Below are 16,368 nucleotides of genomic sequence, written 5' to 3'. Positions count from 1 at the left end.
TCTGTACTGAGAATACACCCGCTGGGGCGTAATCTCTAAAGGATGAAGCAGTAACCGACAGATAGCGTATTTTTCTCTCCTACGTGATGCAAATTGCACCGCATGACTGACTTGTCTAACATTACGAGTCTTACCTTTATCTGCTGCCTAGTCCTGCATGTGTGCGTGTGTAGGAATGTGTGTGTGTGTGCTTAGAATGGTTTGATGTTGGTTTTCTGCTTTGGTTCAAGTGTTTCTCTGCACTTTTGTTCCCCTTGTTGTCTGACAAACAAGCGATTCTTCCTGACGTGTCCTGACATGTCCAGACCTGTTCAGTCATGCTTTCCTTCTACATGTAGTTCTGCTTTTCTTTTGGAAAAGGAACATCCTTGTCTTGACGATAGTGCTGCCCTGAATGGCAGTATTTTCTGCAATAGTTTTTCTGCTTCTTATGCAATCATTATAGAAAAATAAAGGAAATAATCTTGGGATAGTGATTCATTAAGTAACAGGTCCCCTGTCTAAAGCGTACGCGCATTTGAACCGTACAGATGCAGTCTTGGGTGATGACGTCATGCTGCGGCTCTATTGTTTCAGGTGGACCTTGTCCAGTTGAGCATTAGTGGAAAAAACAGCGTAGCCCTGAGACAATAGGCTGACGTCACGACCAATGCCTGCAGAGGGCGCTAAGATTCACTTGTCTCTTGGATATTAGCGGGTGGGGATGCATTAATTTTGTTCCTAGCAATTGCGTTGGCCATTAGTTGAAAAGCGTAGCCTCGGTGGGATTCAGTTTACCTCTGACGGGGTACGGATGTATGGTTCGTCACTGGCGTATGGTGAGTGACGATTCTCGTGGATTTCGTGTCGAGGGGATGAACAATGACGGAATGCAGTGTACGTGAATGTCCAATGATGATGTGTGTCTTTTTCACTCTGTCCACGTGTTTTTCTGCATTTGCTTTCCTCTGTTGCCAGGCAGTCGTGTGATTTTTCCTCCTTTAACAGCGCTCCTGACATGACCTGCATGCTTTCCTCTGTTGACACTCTGTATTTTCTTTTCTTTTATGGACACGAAAGGTTCATGTTGATCGTTCTTGTCTTGACGATGACGCTAGTGCTGCTGCACCCTTGATTTAAATAGGAATAATGGCAGAACGATTCTTAATAATGTTGCGATTAAGTAAGTTCAGAAAGTAACCACAAGACGGACAGATGCGTGAATCTATAGAGTAGAAAAAAGCATTACGATTCAGTACCGTGCCTGGCTGTCGGACGGAGTAGACACATCGTTCTGCGCTCCTTGTTACCCATACTCTGTGTTGATTTGTTGAGTGCCTAGTCCTCTTATTAGCCATTGATGGAGATAGATGCTAGGATATTTTGTTCTTTTGCAAGTCTCATTTAGTAAGACTGGAATTCCTACGATCAGTTTTCATGCATGGTGCTCTAGGTGCTCAGTAGGTTTTCTATTTTTATGGAATCATTATAGTTGTAAAAATGAAAGAATCTTGGGATGCTGATTCAATAAATAATAGGTCTCCTGTATAGAGCGTACGCGCCCTTGAATCACGTAGCAACATGCTTGAGTGATGATGTCATGCCATCGCTTCATTGCATGGGGATCTTGTTCCAAGGAGTTGCATTGGCTGCTAATGAAAAAAAAAAAACACTGTAGGCTTGGGACAATGGGATGACGTCATGACCAATGAGCAAGGCCAGATGAGGGAGCAGGGGTCCAGTTCTCTCGTAGCCTCTCGCAGGTGCCGCTAAGTTTTGCACAGAGGGCGCTTCAAGCGTGCGCGCATGCGTAGCATCCTTAGAGTGGTGCCTGCGTCAGTCGGCCGCTGGCTCTCGCAGGGAGAAGATGTGCGGTCCGTCGCTCCGTCGTGTCCACTCTGCGTCACTTGATCGCTGGCTGTCTTCGGGATCGGACGCTCCGTCGCCGCGGGGGAAAAGGTGGGTGATTTGCCGATGTTTGCGTATTGTTTTACTGCGCTCGTGTTAAGCCTTTTCTCGCATGTTCGCCGTAACGAATATTCCCTGTACGCGCATGTTTAGACTTGTTTACCGGTGACCCGTAGCGGCCTTTTGTTCATGTTGTCGCATGTTTAGCGTTGTGTGACTAGTATTTTTGTGGTTCTTGTCTTGTGTTAGCCATTGAATTCTGTAGGTGATGTCACTGTGGTTGTTGCTGTTGTACCTGTAAGGGCATCCCTGCCATTTTCTATCTTGTGCAAAAGCTGCCTTGGGAAAGAGAGGAGCGCTGTCATGATTCTGAATAATTTTGCCATGAAATTAGTTGAGAAAGTAGGCGCTAGGGGGTGCAGATGCGGGACTTTATAGAGGAGAAAAAAGCATTACGAGTCAGTTCTCTGCCTGGCTGTCGGATGGAGCAGTCGCATTGTTCTGCACTCCCCGTGACTGCTGTTGTGGTGGGCTGCTTTGCTTCTGTGTCTGATTGTTTTTGTTGTTAGCTATTGATGGTTAGCATATTTACTCTTGCTTTCACAGCCTTCGTATTATGAGTGTTTTTCTCCTTGCATGTTCAGAGCTGTCCTATCCTGCCCAGACATGCCATGATGACGTCACAGATGACGTCACAGGATGTCCAATGCCTGTGGTCACAGCTGAAGATGCTTCGGAACCTGCCTCTGTGCTCCGTCGCCCAGCGATGGTCAGCGCCCGTTCCGGATCGCTTTCTTCGAGATGGCGTCGTTGATCTTCAACTAAACTCCTTTTCTCCACTCTATCTCTATCTATTTTTTTCTTTTCTACCTATTTTTTTTATCAGCTCAAGTAGTCGGCAACTCACACAGCGGTCTTGACACGTCTTAGATGCTCCCCAATTAGTGTAGTGACTCACTGAATGATCCTAATTACTGTGGGAGGGTCCCAAATTGCTCTAATTGCTAATTAATGGCGTCCAGGTCACTGTGCAGGTCCAGGTGTGAGTTGCCGTCTTCTTGAGCTGGTCATATACTACTGAAAAACATATCTACTGTTACCAGATGATAAATCAATATAGAAGTAAGCAGCAGTCTCTTTGAATGTTTTCTAATGTAGCAGTACTGACACGATACATGAATAACTGATTTTCATTGGTCTGTTCTGCTGTGGCATGCTGAAATAAGTAAAACACACATTTCCGTTTCATCTATGCTTGCATGTGAATCCAGGGGAAATGGGGACCTCGTTTGCTTTTGCTCCGGTATTTTCATAATCTGGGAACGTAAAATCTGCTCAGATTTCGTGTTCAGTGTAGTGCAACAACATGCAATATATCCGTGCCTAGATAGTATCCACACAACAGCCGCAAGACGCTAATGCACTTTATGATCAGTCCTATTGCACTGTTAAATGTCTCTGGAGATTAGACATGCTGCGAAGAGATGACAGATACTGGGATGGTTGATAAACATGCCCGCCCCTCAATATCTCCATCGAGGCTCGCAGCAACAATCTAGCATGTCAGTGCTCTTACTGTACAATGACGGGGGCGTTTACAATGTGTATCACAGGAGATAACGCACATAATAAGCACCAGCACTAGTTATACTTTGTTTTTGAACATGCACATCGACGTTTGGCCATTCGCAAGCTCTCTCGGTCCCTTGGATTGGTATGTGGATTTTGTCCAGTGGCACATGTCGATGCCACTCTCTTTTACCACACTTTGACGGTGCTTTTTTACGTTTGTCATGCAAAAGTTCACAATAGCGCCTTCTAAAAACAACTGCCGCATTTCGTACCCCCGGTCAAGCGTTACGCCGTTTTCTTTACTAACCGTGCATTTAAAACGATTCTGCTTAGTATTTACTAGTTAACTTCGAATTAGTGCAATATCACCTGCCGCAACCACTTTTCAACACGCACGTTCACAGTAGTTGCAGTGTACTTAGACCGGCGTTAAACTAGCCCCTCTCCTAGTTTAAAGTACGTCCCATTCAAATGCATAGGGCTTAAACCACCAGTTTAAGTAGCTTGGGTGGATGATGGAAATGGAACATTTGAGGCAAATATTCGTCCCATTGTGATCAAATCCGTCTCCTGGGCGCATCTCGTAACTATATCAATCAAAACTTACCCAAGATTTGATGAAAAATTCTTCGTGAACCGGGGATTATGCCTACCGGTCACCGTCGCTTCTGGCAGACTCTGGTGAAGTGCGCATATGCTGTGCAGGAAGCTCGCTATGTGCGGTGCCATAGGCTTCACAGCAGCAGGTGGTAGAGCATGGGGTAGTGATCTAGGATTGGCGAACGAAAGTCTCACGTGATCGATTTAAACCCGATTGCCCGTATTCACCAGTCCCACTTAGCCACTGGTTTAGTGACGTCCGGTTTAAGTTGACCACGTGACTACTTCGTCCGCCAATCACGAACAACCACCCCGCTGGTCTAACCGGGCTATGGTAGCTAGAAAGGGTGGTACTCCGACCGGCGAGAGAAGCGCACGCTCCCGCAGGAAGAAAGTCGCAGAGGGCGCTGCGAGCCGGAGGTATGCTCTCTTTCCCCAGGTGGCGGTTCGCATTTCGAGGAGTTTCGCCAATAATCGCGTTCGGAAGCATTTTCTTGCGAGTTTAATTTTAGCTAAGACACTACGAACAGGGCCTACGTATATTCCTGAACAAATGCAGGGCTTTCACATGAAAAAACAACAATCAGCAAGACACGCAATTTGTACAGCCGATAGCAGCCGACAGATTGTAGCGCGCGCAAAAAGCTGGCGCGGCTGCTCAAACTTACATGTTATACCTTTTAGTTATCCGCCCTTTCCTCAGGAATAACGGCACTTTACTGCACAAACAGGATACATTTATGACTATTTATGACTAGTACAATGTTACAGTTCTGCCCAGAACTTCTGGCCACTAGCACAGCAGCTAGCGCAACGGAAATAAAATAAATATTAAATAAATAATAAATGAAGCTGGTCTAAATAAATAATTAATAAATAAAAGCCCTTGGCCTGGACTTCCTGCATGCTACATTAGTTTACTCGAGACTGTTTGGACATATTCCTTCGTACTCTTCTCTGCTGTCTGTCTAGGTTTACGCCCTTTACATAAAAATAAAGCCTAGTAATCAAATAAAACTTGCACACAGCACCTGTTAGTTCATTTCTGTGGCGCTCACAACCAACTTGGTGTGTTGAGGCTCTAGCACTGGTGGTCAACTCATGGAGGCTGTCAGGATGTAATTTGTACATACTGAAAAACCTAGTGAAAGCTGCTTCAAGGGAAGACACTAGTTTAAACATGTCGTCAGTCACGTACAGCAAACCTCCACGGCTGAGACACTTTGTGAACTGCGAGGGGTGGCCAGCACTAGCATTAGCAGCATCACACAAGCACTGTTCTCTGCACTGTTCGCATCTAACCTTCACCAGGCACTTTCTGGCAACATAGCCCGCGACATAGTATGTCAAACGCGAGTCACTGTTCTTCACAGTACAGCTTTCGTGATCGGTTTCAACGAGTTCAGCGAACTCTTCCAATCTGCCTTCATCAATCATGTTATCGAAATCAGAGTCTGTAGGTGCACAACTTGTGCTATTGCTGGCAGACAACAAAGAGCTTACTACTCCTTCACCAGTTGTTCCTCCAGCTGGAGCCTTCGCGAGATTGTAATAGGCTAGACAGTTCACAATTGTCAGAAACTGGCTTGGTGTGGGATGGTCATTGGCGCCTGCCGACTGTCGGATAATCCCAAATAACCTCTCTAAACAGTCCTGGCTCAAGCGAGCAGTCATCAGGTAGCTAAATCCAACTGAAGAGAGGTACTCCAGGAGACTCAGAGTGGTTCCAATCGTCACCCTCAGGCCCTCGGATGTGCTCTTGCTGAGGTAGCCTGCACTCCCTGCAAATGCCTCCCACTCATCCAGAAACTGCAGGAACTCATGAAGGAATGCGACCTCTGGTGAACCCATCCTGCAACATGTGACAGAAACAAAATTAGCTGCCTCACATCCTTCTGATATTCGACACATGCACTTCTGTGAAACCTACCTCAAGGCAGTAGAGGAGTGCCGTGAAGTCATGATCTTTATGAGGCTGTTTATTTTGTTGACGAAACTAAGAGTTGCTGCAGAGTTGCCATACTGAGACTCCACGCTCTCTCTATACAAGCTTATGCCGCGAAGAACTTCATCACTGAAGAGATGGAATGCGAGGTTCACTCTCATTTTTTCGAAGGCATTGGGGAACAAATTCGCATGTGATATGTGCGGCATCGCTTTCAGTGTGAGCGCATCGGCATCGCATTTCCATGCCGCTACAATGTGTTCCTTCATGACCTGTAAAGGACATATAATTAATGGACACAACACAAAGTAACAACGTCTTCCAAGAGATGTATATGTGTATTACCCTCCCACCTGGTGTGTTGAAGCCTGTTTTCAGGAACATATTCCGAAGACATTTCAGGATGTGGGGGAAATCCGACACAAAGTGAAGATATCTTTGTGGGTCCACCGGGTGAGCAGCACGACAGACTGTGTTCTCAGCTGTTGCCTACGAAAGCGAGTCACTGTCATAAGCAACGCTGCGTGAAGGTGTACCACAATACAGAGATTAAGGAGAAAGACCACATATACCTTGATGTTAAACAGCTTCCACATACTCCGATTCCATGCTGCCGCATCAGAGCATATGTAGTCTACGTGTAAGCCCGATTGCTCACATAGGATTACTGCTTCAACGAGCACTTTCGCAAGAACGTCTGCCTTAACGTTTCCCCGAGCAGCAAAAACACCTGCAGAACATACGTGTTTCAAGCAAGGAAAACAAGAACTTGGACTCACACCTATAATTTGGGTCCATTTTCCCATAAAGGGTTGAAACAGGACCACGAGGCCATGGTCTGCAGGGACAGTCTTGTCGTCTGTTTGGGTGTACCTTCCGAGATCCACGAATCCTTCCAACCTCCCTCCCGCCTCAACACTTATGTGCTCTGCGAGCTTCATCTCGTCGACGACTAATCCTCCATGGCATTCACATTTTGTCATCTCGTCTGTCTTTTTCTTGAGAACCTCAAAAGTCTTCTCATTAAAACCGAAGCCGCTTTTGTACAATTTCAGGTACTTCCGTATTGTGGTAGTTCCAGGCAAGGCAAGGATGTTATTGGTCCTGATGTGTTCGTAGAGTTTGGGACCCTTCATTCTAAAATGCAAGAAATAAGTCATAATCTGCCATTATCTCGCGTTATGGATTACCTCATCAGGATGCACTCCAGGATCCACTCTTTGGAGTAGTGCATTCCTTTGCTTGACTTCCTTTTGGCAGCCTCAAAGCATTGCCTCACACTCAGCTGCTGCTTTGCCGTCAAGTTCTTGATCTGTTGTTAGCAAGTTTCTTATAGTCACTGTTCTCATTCTTGCAATTTCATTGTGTGCCGTATCAATAATGCAGTTACCTTTTCTTCGAGTACCGAAGCGTCCGTGGCTGCAATGCGCTCTTGTAACTGTCCCAAAGTTGTCATCAGGACCTCGGTCTTTTTTGTCCGGCGCTTCAGCTTCTCTCGCAGTGATTTCATTACAGTTGGTTTCCCTTTGTTTGGCTTCTCTTTCTTGTGCTTTGCCTTAGATCGTCGTGTCAACAGAAGCTTTCGAACATACTTGCAGTGCAAGCATGATGCACCTGTAAAGATGCATGTGACTAGCTATGATGCAGGAACTGTGTAACTGTTTCAAACTTGCTCGAAATTTTCACGTGCACGTTAACAGTAGTAGGTAGCAACATATATTAGCTATATTTACCTTCTGAGATCACTGTCATGGTGCAGTTGGGGCTGCTGACATATCCACCACGAAGCTTCAAGAATCAAGTGTTTACTCTAAGAGGTGCAAAATCACCCTCTGACCCAGAACCAACACAAATGTAAAGGTTGTCGACGCGCTTCAGCAGTTCATCAAGTTCGTGGGATGACCTAACTTCTTTCTTCTCAAGCACAGCGCCGTTTATACAAACTGTGCAAGTTCCTCCTTCACCAGAACTTCCACGAACGACCACAAGCTTCGTAGCCGTTACATCAGCCTCTGAACCAGAAAGGGACAGCAACGCAAACCCTGTACACTTGTTTACTTCGAAGCGAACCCACTGTGAAGACGGCGGGCAGACAGATGCCGATATGTCCGTGGGCGCATTATGGTTCTGTCCGCTATCTGTGTCCTTCTGTGCCGACGTACCCCCGACGTCTACAGCTTCATCATCCATGTCAGGATCAGATGTATTCCTTATCCTTTTGCAAGGCACTGGCCAGTCCACATTGCGGTCCCTACTCTTGCGCTGAGCGGGCAATTTCTTGGTTAAATACTTCGGTAGTTCTGGGAATATTGTGGGTACCGCATCATCTTTCAGGGTAGGCCGGTCACGCTTCATCGGCTCGACCTTGCCGTTCACGACTGGTGCGTTGGCGTAAAAGCGCACAATATAACGCTCGTCGAAGTGTCTTTCGCAAACGGCCGAATGCGCTTGGAGAGGCATGTCTGCTCTTGGTATACGCTGGTTCCATTCCTGAAACCTTTCTGGGTCCTGCGGAACGGCAAAGAGCCCGAACTTTCCAGTTGCAGAACGGTATCCAGAGTTGCAGCCAGGCACAAAACAGTGTTTGGCACGCTGCTTACGTTGCCCAGTCATTCAGGTGTCGTCCCTGTGCGCTGAGAGAACCAAGTCGTCACTTGTCGAGAGACACAAAACGCTAAAAAGGCAAAAAAATAGACGCGCGGGCCGGAGACGCAAGCAAAACTTACGGGCGAAGCGGCGAACTTAGCATACCTCAGACTCCCAGCGCCCGCTGGCGGCGTCTTCCAGCGGCGGCGTGCTCCGATGTACGGGAGAAGCGGCGCGGTCGGGGTACCACCCTTTCTAGCTACCATAACCGGGCTGCAGTGAGGCCCATGGCGGCCTCCATGGAGTTTGTGTGCACAGCGCATAGGCCTAATCTACGCTTCGTCGGAAATTTTTCGGCGAAATACAGGTAAGTTTTGACTTGTAAAGCTACTAGAAGCGTTCGTAAGGCGAATGTTGTTGTACTACAATCAATATTTGCACTCAACGTCTCATTTCGTTCGCCATTCACACGACGTAAACCCGGCGCTCTACCGATGGTCTAACTCACATGTATTTGCATAGGACTGGTTTAAACTAGGGGTGGGGGTAGTTTAAAGGCGGTCTACCGCGAAGCAGCTGTGAATGAGCCTTTCGAGAAACAACCCAAAAATAGTTTTTGCTGGACTCTGTTGCCTAGTTTGCAAGTCGAAATTGCACAAATTAAGCATAAACAACGTTGTGAGGAACCCGTGAGCGAAGTAATTAACTGAAGGAATAAACCCACCGCCGATAAAAAGTTAACGATCGGTATGAAGTGGAATTTTGAAATCCGCTCTCCTAATTTAGGACCAACATCGCCAAAGTTAGTGATGTCAACCTTGGCAGCTAGACACAAGTCACTTTCCGATCCAAAGCTGACAGGAGGTCGTGCACAAACAGCTGTTACCTCCAGCAACAAAAACGATGCTGATTGTGCGTGGTACTTTTAATACAGCCCCTAGTGCCTCTGTTATACACCACTAACAATAGTTCGTGATCGCCGGTACTTGTGAACGAGCTTTGTGTTCCTAGATTACTGTTAAGTGTTTCCTGTTAAAAATGCACCCATCATGTTTGTCTTCTAAACTAAACTGAGGTCTCAAGAGGGAGGGGGGTTCCATGGAGCAGTTATACCTCCATGTGCCTTGCAGCTATACAGCGGAGTATGGTACATGTTACCCAGCATGTAAAGGCACAAATGTCAAACACGTTGCTCGCCTTTGAAATGTGCGTGTGACATTCCAAAATAGTAGCATTGAGAGGGTACCTGGAGTTATATGTTGGATGTCCCAGTGCATTAACAAGGTGCAATATTTCAGATCTGACTCTGGAAAGGGCACCATATGGATGAAGCTCTAGATCCCCTTGGAAGCTTGACTTGCTTGCTCAGAAAGATGCAAGCCCCATAGGAAAGCACTATTGCGTTCTGTCATTATGAAAGCACTAATGTTTTTTTTTGGAAATCGCTATGAGCATGTTTCTTGGCACAATTTTGTGCTGGTGAGATCTGGCTATGCTTATCGGCTTCAACGCAGGGTGCTGCTGTATATGTCGACTGGGAGAAATTTTGACAAAACAGCGTGTCTTTAGGATATCAGACTTGGTTATTCGATAAAAGTACAGGTAGAAATATCCCGCAGAGGCATACAAAGAAATATTGCGAGCAGTGTTTTGTGTCAACGAATTTGTATGGACAAATGAGAGCCTTCACGGGGGCATATAAACACAACACTAGAGTGTCAAGCAGCCTATGTAGTCATGATGTCGATACCACTGTCAGGAGTGTGCAGATGCTGTTGTGTGTGCTGATGCGGATGCAAAATTGTGAGCAGGTTTCACCTTGTCGGTTCAGGAGAAAATCCACAGAGAAGTGAAGGTCTTAAAATTTTATAAGGACGCACATGTAAGTACATGTGTAGCAAAAATGTGTGCTCTACCGCTTCCAGCACACGACACCAGAAGGGGAGGGCAAATATGCCAACAACGAACATTTCTGCAATGATGATGTAACGTAATATTAGAAAATATTCAAGGTGACAGCTACTTCCTTTTATGCTCACATTTATCATCTGCTAACAGTAGATGTGGATTTGTAGACTGCCAACGCAAGACACAAAACACAAGAAACCTGGCTGCAGACTTTATCAAAGCAACATATTTCTGGGATGCGATTACTGCCAATACAAGCCCATGACCATGATTCACACAGTATTCCCCTTTATTGTGTGATCAGCACTGTGCATGCCCAACACTTTGTTTCTTTTCTTCCTAATTATCTGTTATGGGCACAGCAGTGCCTGTACCTCATGCTTTTGAGTTGTTTCTTTGCATTAAATCAATAAAACGTGTTACGCATTTCCACAAGGACTATTATTATTAAGGATATCAACTATTAGTTGTGAAGTACAGATGTTTGTCCCATGCCACATGCTAATGAAAAGAAATATTTACTACATTGTGCATGGAGACACAACTCCAATGCATTGATAGTGCAACAGAGCGGAATTCTATTGGGCAGTTTAGCATGAAAAGCAGAACCACTAGCTGACACTCTTACTGGCACAGGAAGTACCAACACTGAACAGTTGAAACTACTGCTGTACATTGGACATGAAGAGTGATTGAATATGGGAAATGCTGTCTGTTACATATAACACAAAGAGAACCAGTAACAGAATTACCAGTACCGTGGAATATGTGTAGATCACAGGGACCTGTTCTTATTGGTAATGCTATGTTTCCACCTTGTACTGCGGCGCACAAGTACATCAATCTGTCTGAAACGCAGCTATGCTGAGGACAGTCACCACGTGGCAGATTGACATTTGTATCGTCTGTGCTAAATCATGGGTATCATTATGGTGTGACTGCAGATGTATAACAGATCACGTGATCTGAGAACACAGGCATGCGCATTTTTTTGCAAGATTTCCTGGCAAATCTCACATGCTATGCATTGTTGACAGCTGTCATGACACTGATGTAATGACATGGTGGCGACTCGGATGTCAACGACACTCCAGCTTAATACTGGTGTGATCTGTGCACTTGTTGTGTAGCCTCATACGCTGTAAGGCAAATATTGAAGAATAGAAAAACACGTTCCTGTGTAATCAGGTCACAAGATTTATTATATACATCTGCATTCACATCCACATTGCATCCATGCCTCTATTTATCATGAATGTCCAAATGCTTGTAATTTCGTTCTGTTGTGTCTGTCTTCAATGTGTTCTAAATAGCTGAGTTCGAGTAATAAGTATAGAATAGTAGAAATTGTAGTAATACTGCATGAACCAAACCAATGGCCACTTCTAATATACACTTCACTTCACTGTACTTTCAATTATGCTGCAACTTTGTTCTCCTTACACCAGTACAGGTACGTGCTAAGTGCCCACGGTTCTTCCTTTTTGACATGTCCTCTATATTACCTGATAGGAACAGGTACTCCCATTTCGTACTAGCTCACCTCTGCCTTGACTCACACTCCACCCTAAATGCACACCAGTGAATGAAGTATGAACGCAATATGGGCGTAGTAGCGTCACAAAAATCTGATGTAATTAAGAGTGTTGTTATCAGCATCATTACAAATGATTCTAATATGTATGAATCTGTCACTCGAAAGCCCACAGGAAAGAGTGACTAGGTGCTGTTACAATGCAAGACACCACGGCACTCATTTACATTTGGGAAGATTGAAGCTTCCTTCCTTCACGTCATCACCAGGAGAATATGTGGCACCTCAAGCGTACTAGTTTTACTGCATAACTGACACAAAATGACTGTGACATATGATACACCTTCTTATTTAGTTTGTTTCAGGAAAGCAGTTCTTCAATGGAATACGTGAAGAAAACTAATTGTCGTACAGATATGTGGCTGGAACGTGGCTAACCCTGCTTAAATGCAAACATGTCATTGTAAGAGTAGAAACCATTGCTTCAGGAATATTGTGGTTGTGTGTGCGGCATTTTTTCTTTCTTCTAAACAGGAATTTCGCACTACCTCTACCTCTGTTTCTTTTTGTAACCCTGCCCACTCCCACTTTTTTTAATGCACCCATATGGGTACATAAAGTTCAATAAAGTGTAATGAAATAACTATATGCTCTTCATGTGTGCCAACATAGATGTGTTTGCCCAAAATTTGTGAAGCTGTTGTTGCGGTTGGGTGCTGTTAACTTGCAAACCATCCCCCCTCCCCATACGTAAGGCATTAAATAAGGGGGAGGGTTACACCAATAGAGGGCAATTGCACAGTAACACAGTAACAAAGGCAATAAGAGAACAAAAAACAAACATCCTTTCATACTTACAACCTATTTCGAGAAATAACACAACATACTTATTTGTACGCACATGCGTAAATACATTAAAAGAGATACAGCTCCTCGCACATGTTAACAAATCGTGTTTGTCCGCCGCCTTGGAAAACGTCTGACGGAAGCATGTTCCAATCCCGTACACCTGACAACAGGGGCGAGTTTTGTGATACTCCGTCCGTGATAGGGGAACAAACAATGTATGGGGATGGCGTGTACGTTCAGAATAGGGCAGTGCCGCAGAAAGATAATCAGAATTTATATCGTAAAGATTGTAAATTATTTGTAGACGGTGAATCTTTCTCCTATTTGCAAGCAAGGGAATTTCTTTTTGTCGTTTAAACTCCGTTATACTGGATTCGCGATCATATGTATTAAATATAAAGCGGACCGCCTTCGATTGCACAGATTCCAACTTTTGGACGAGATAATTTCGCCATGGGCTCCAAATCGACGAGGCATACTCTAATTTTGATCGTACGAATGAGGTATAAGCCAAAAATTTGACTTCGGAAGATGCAAGATACACCGCCGGTTGCACCGTTCTCGGCTTAAGACGCCGCTCCCGGGAAACCGGCTTAGCGCTTGAGTTCCCTCAAACCAGGTTCAGCGGGGGGAAGCCCTCAACTTTGCGTTGCACCAAACCTCACGCTCATTTATGCCCGTCACTTTACGAAACCTAGTTTAGGCTAGGGAATTCTAGGGAATTTGTTCGTCTGCTTCTAGGGCCACGTGTTATTGGCTTTTCGAGGTCACATGACTATGCAATACACCGACACACCTTGCGACGGACCCAACACGCTCGTTTGTTTCCGTGACAGCAGACGACAGTTTGTTTTCTTCGCTGTAACTGAACTTAATTTGCGTTTCTAATTTTGAAACAAGGCGAAATAAAGCTCTTTTCCAGCCGAACTGTGTCGTTTGCATGACTCACTTCATTCTGCAAATGCTGTCGTCTGCTACGCTGTCGTCTGCTTTGTTACAGGATCGCGCCTGCCGTGTTATCATGTCGTCGAGAGGCGGTGTCCAAATTTCACACCGAGAGAGCAACATAAACTTCTAGATATTACAGAATATTACATAGGTATAATTGAAAACAAACGAACAAATGCGGTGACAGTCATGCAAAAAAACGAAGCATAGGAAACCATCGCCCGCCGTTTCAATTCGGCACCAGACACAACCTTCCGGGAGCCACGGAAGCTCAAAAAGTGTTACTAAAATCTAAAAAAAAAAAAAAGAAGCAGGAGGCTGATAGCACACAACAGAATTCAAACTATGCTGACAGGCGGGGGAGAAAGGGACTTGCCAACTGGTGAAGGAAGCGAGCAGCTGACGACGACCCCAGCAGTTCAGGAGGTAGAGACGGCAGAGAGAGCTGCCGCTGTACTGGCGGAACAGTTTGCACCAAACGAAAATGCGTTCGACTCCGACGCTCCTTTGTACGGTAAGGCTAACTCAAATAGCATTTTCATACCCCACCTGCGAAGCTGTATCAATGAAAAGCTCTCTCTTTAAAAACTACCTTAGGGATATTTGCTAAATCACGTATTACAGCGTAGCGTAAATTTTGCATGAAAAATATATATACATGCTATCTAAAAAAAGGTAAAGCCATCCACGTAGAATATGGTGCCCTCATACTTTCTGTGCATTTTCACAGGTACGCTTGTGAACGCTGACATAGAACGAACCAGTGTCGTGCTGGAAGTAATGGCTGCCCCACCATCTGCCACTGGCCCAGCACATCTTGAGGAACTGTGAGGATATATTATAGTTTTGTTTTTTGCAGTGGGACGCTGTTAGTGAACTCATATAGTACTTGTGTCTCAAAAAATCCTTGTAGTTACTTCAGTTATAAGATACGTTTCTAAAATGGGATATTGGGATCAAACAGGTATTTGTCGACGACTATCATATCTTTTTCCCACCGACATGTCGCATTGCCTGCTTTTGACTTATGGTAACAGGTCCATTCCATGGCACTTTTTTAAACATCTTGTAAAAACTGAAATGCTCCCCATACAATGCCTTCATGCTAGGCTCTCCTATCCACTGTAATATCTTTTGCTGACGCCACTATTCCAGGTTGAAGCTTCTACCGTGACACAAAACGAAAGCCATAATGTCATGCCTACAGCAGCATCACGTATGGCGGGGCAAGCTGCTAGAGCATCCACCAGCCAGCGTGCCCTGGACACATATGCTGGAGTTGCTGATGCCAGAAAAGCATACTTTGAGGAAAAGCTGAAGATTCTGAAGGAGCAACACGAAATGAAAATGAGGGTGCTCCTCTGCGACGCAGATCTGACAGAGACACAGCTGGCTAAAGCAAAGCTAGAATTACAGAGACTGAAACAGTTGACTCACATTTAGCATATGCTGCCTTTGTTTATGAAATATACTATATTTGCAGTACAAAGTGTATGACCCCTGCATTAAACTAAAAGTTACTTGTAAATAAAGCACTTTTCTTGTTCGCTGTGTCTATCCTAGTCTTCTTAAAAAATGACCTTGGAAAAGACGCCCCTCAGAAAAAGATGCATGTCCTGAAGGTCTTGGAAGTCACTGTTGTGCGCCAAGAATTCAGACTTAAGTTCCGGCATTTTGTCTCACGACGATATACTGGCAGACGACACCTTTGTAATTTTTCGGTGTCTGCGATAGCATCGCAAAGCGAAGGTAAAAAAATATCACGGAAAAAATCTCAATAGCTGCAAAGAACAACCGTGTGAAAAGGAAACAAAAAAGAATGTTAATAGAAAAGGAGTTGCCATAACATTTTGTAGATTGATTTATGGTTCTATTTATTACAAGGGGCCGCAGCAAATTGAGCTGCGCTTCAAACATCTTTGGCGAATGCAACGCGTTTCACTCAAGGTAGATGTGTTCACATAAAACGACTTCACAAGTAAATACGAGTCACAGCTATGATATGGAAAAACCCATAGAAAACTAGATGTGTGTGTAGATGGGTAGAAATCCAGCGAACCGGTAGAGATGTAGGAAGGGAGTTGCCTCAGGACAGAAGCCGCCGATATTTCGAACAGAGACTGTTCTTCTTCTGGGCACCGCCCTCATCATTGGCATGGTATTTAAAGGGTTAGGTGTGACGTGTTTAAAGGTTCATGCGAACTGTGGGTCAACAGCCCGGAGGGAAGAAAGGGTCCGTACGGGCTTCTACGGCCGGAGTGAATGGCTGCTTTGTTAGAGTGTGGAGGGGATTATGTGAACGTAGTGATCTACGCTACAGACCGGTTACAGAAAAATGGAAGGTTCACGAACACGTGGACGAAACGGGACAACAGGCAAGAATTGGCAAGCATAACGAAAGATAAGGAGGTACTCTGCAGTACACTTGCCCAAAGGGACTATCCAGACTCCCTCCTAACCGAATTCCGTCGCAAGGCACTCACACTCGATCGAAACGAGGTTCTGGAAAACCGAAAAAATCCCGACGCGTGCCAAATAA

This window comes from Ornithodoros turicata, chromosome 2 (genome assembly GCF_037126465.1).
Source record: "Ornithodoros turicata isolate Travis chromosome 2, ASM3712646v1, whole genome shotgun sequence".
Lineage (NCBI taxonomy): Eukaryota > Metazoa > Arthropoda > Arachnida > Ixodida > Argasidae > Ornithodoros > Ornithodoros turicata.
Note: the sequence above shows the minus strand (reverse complement) of the source record.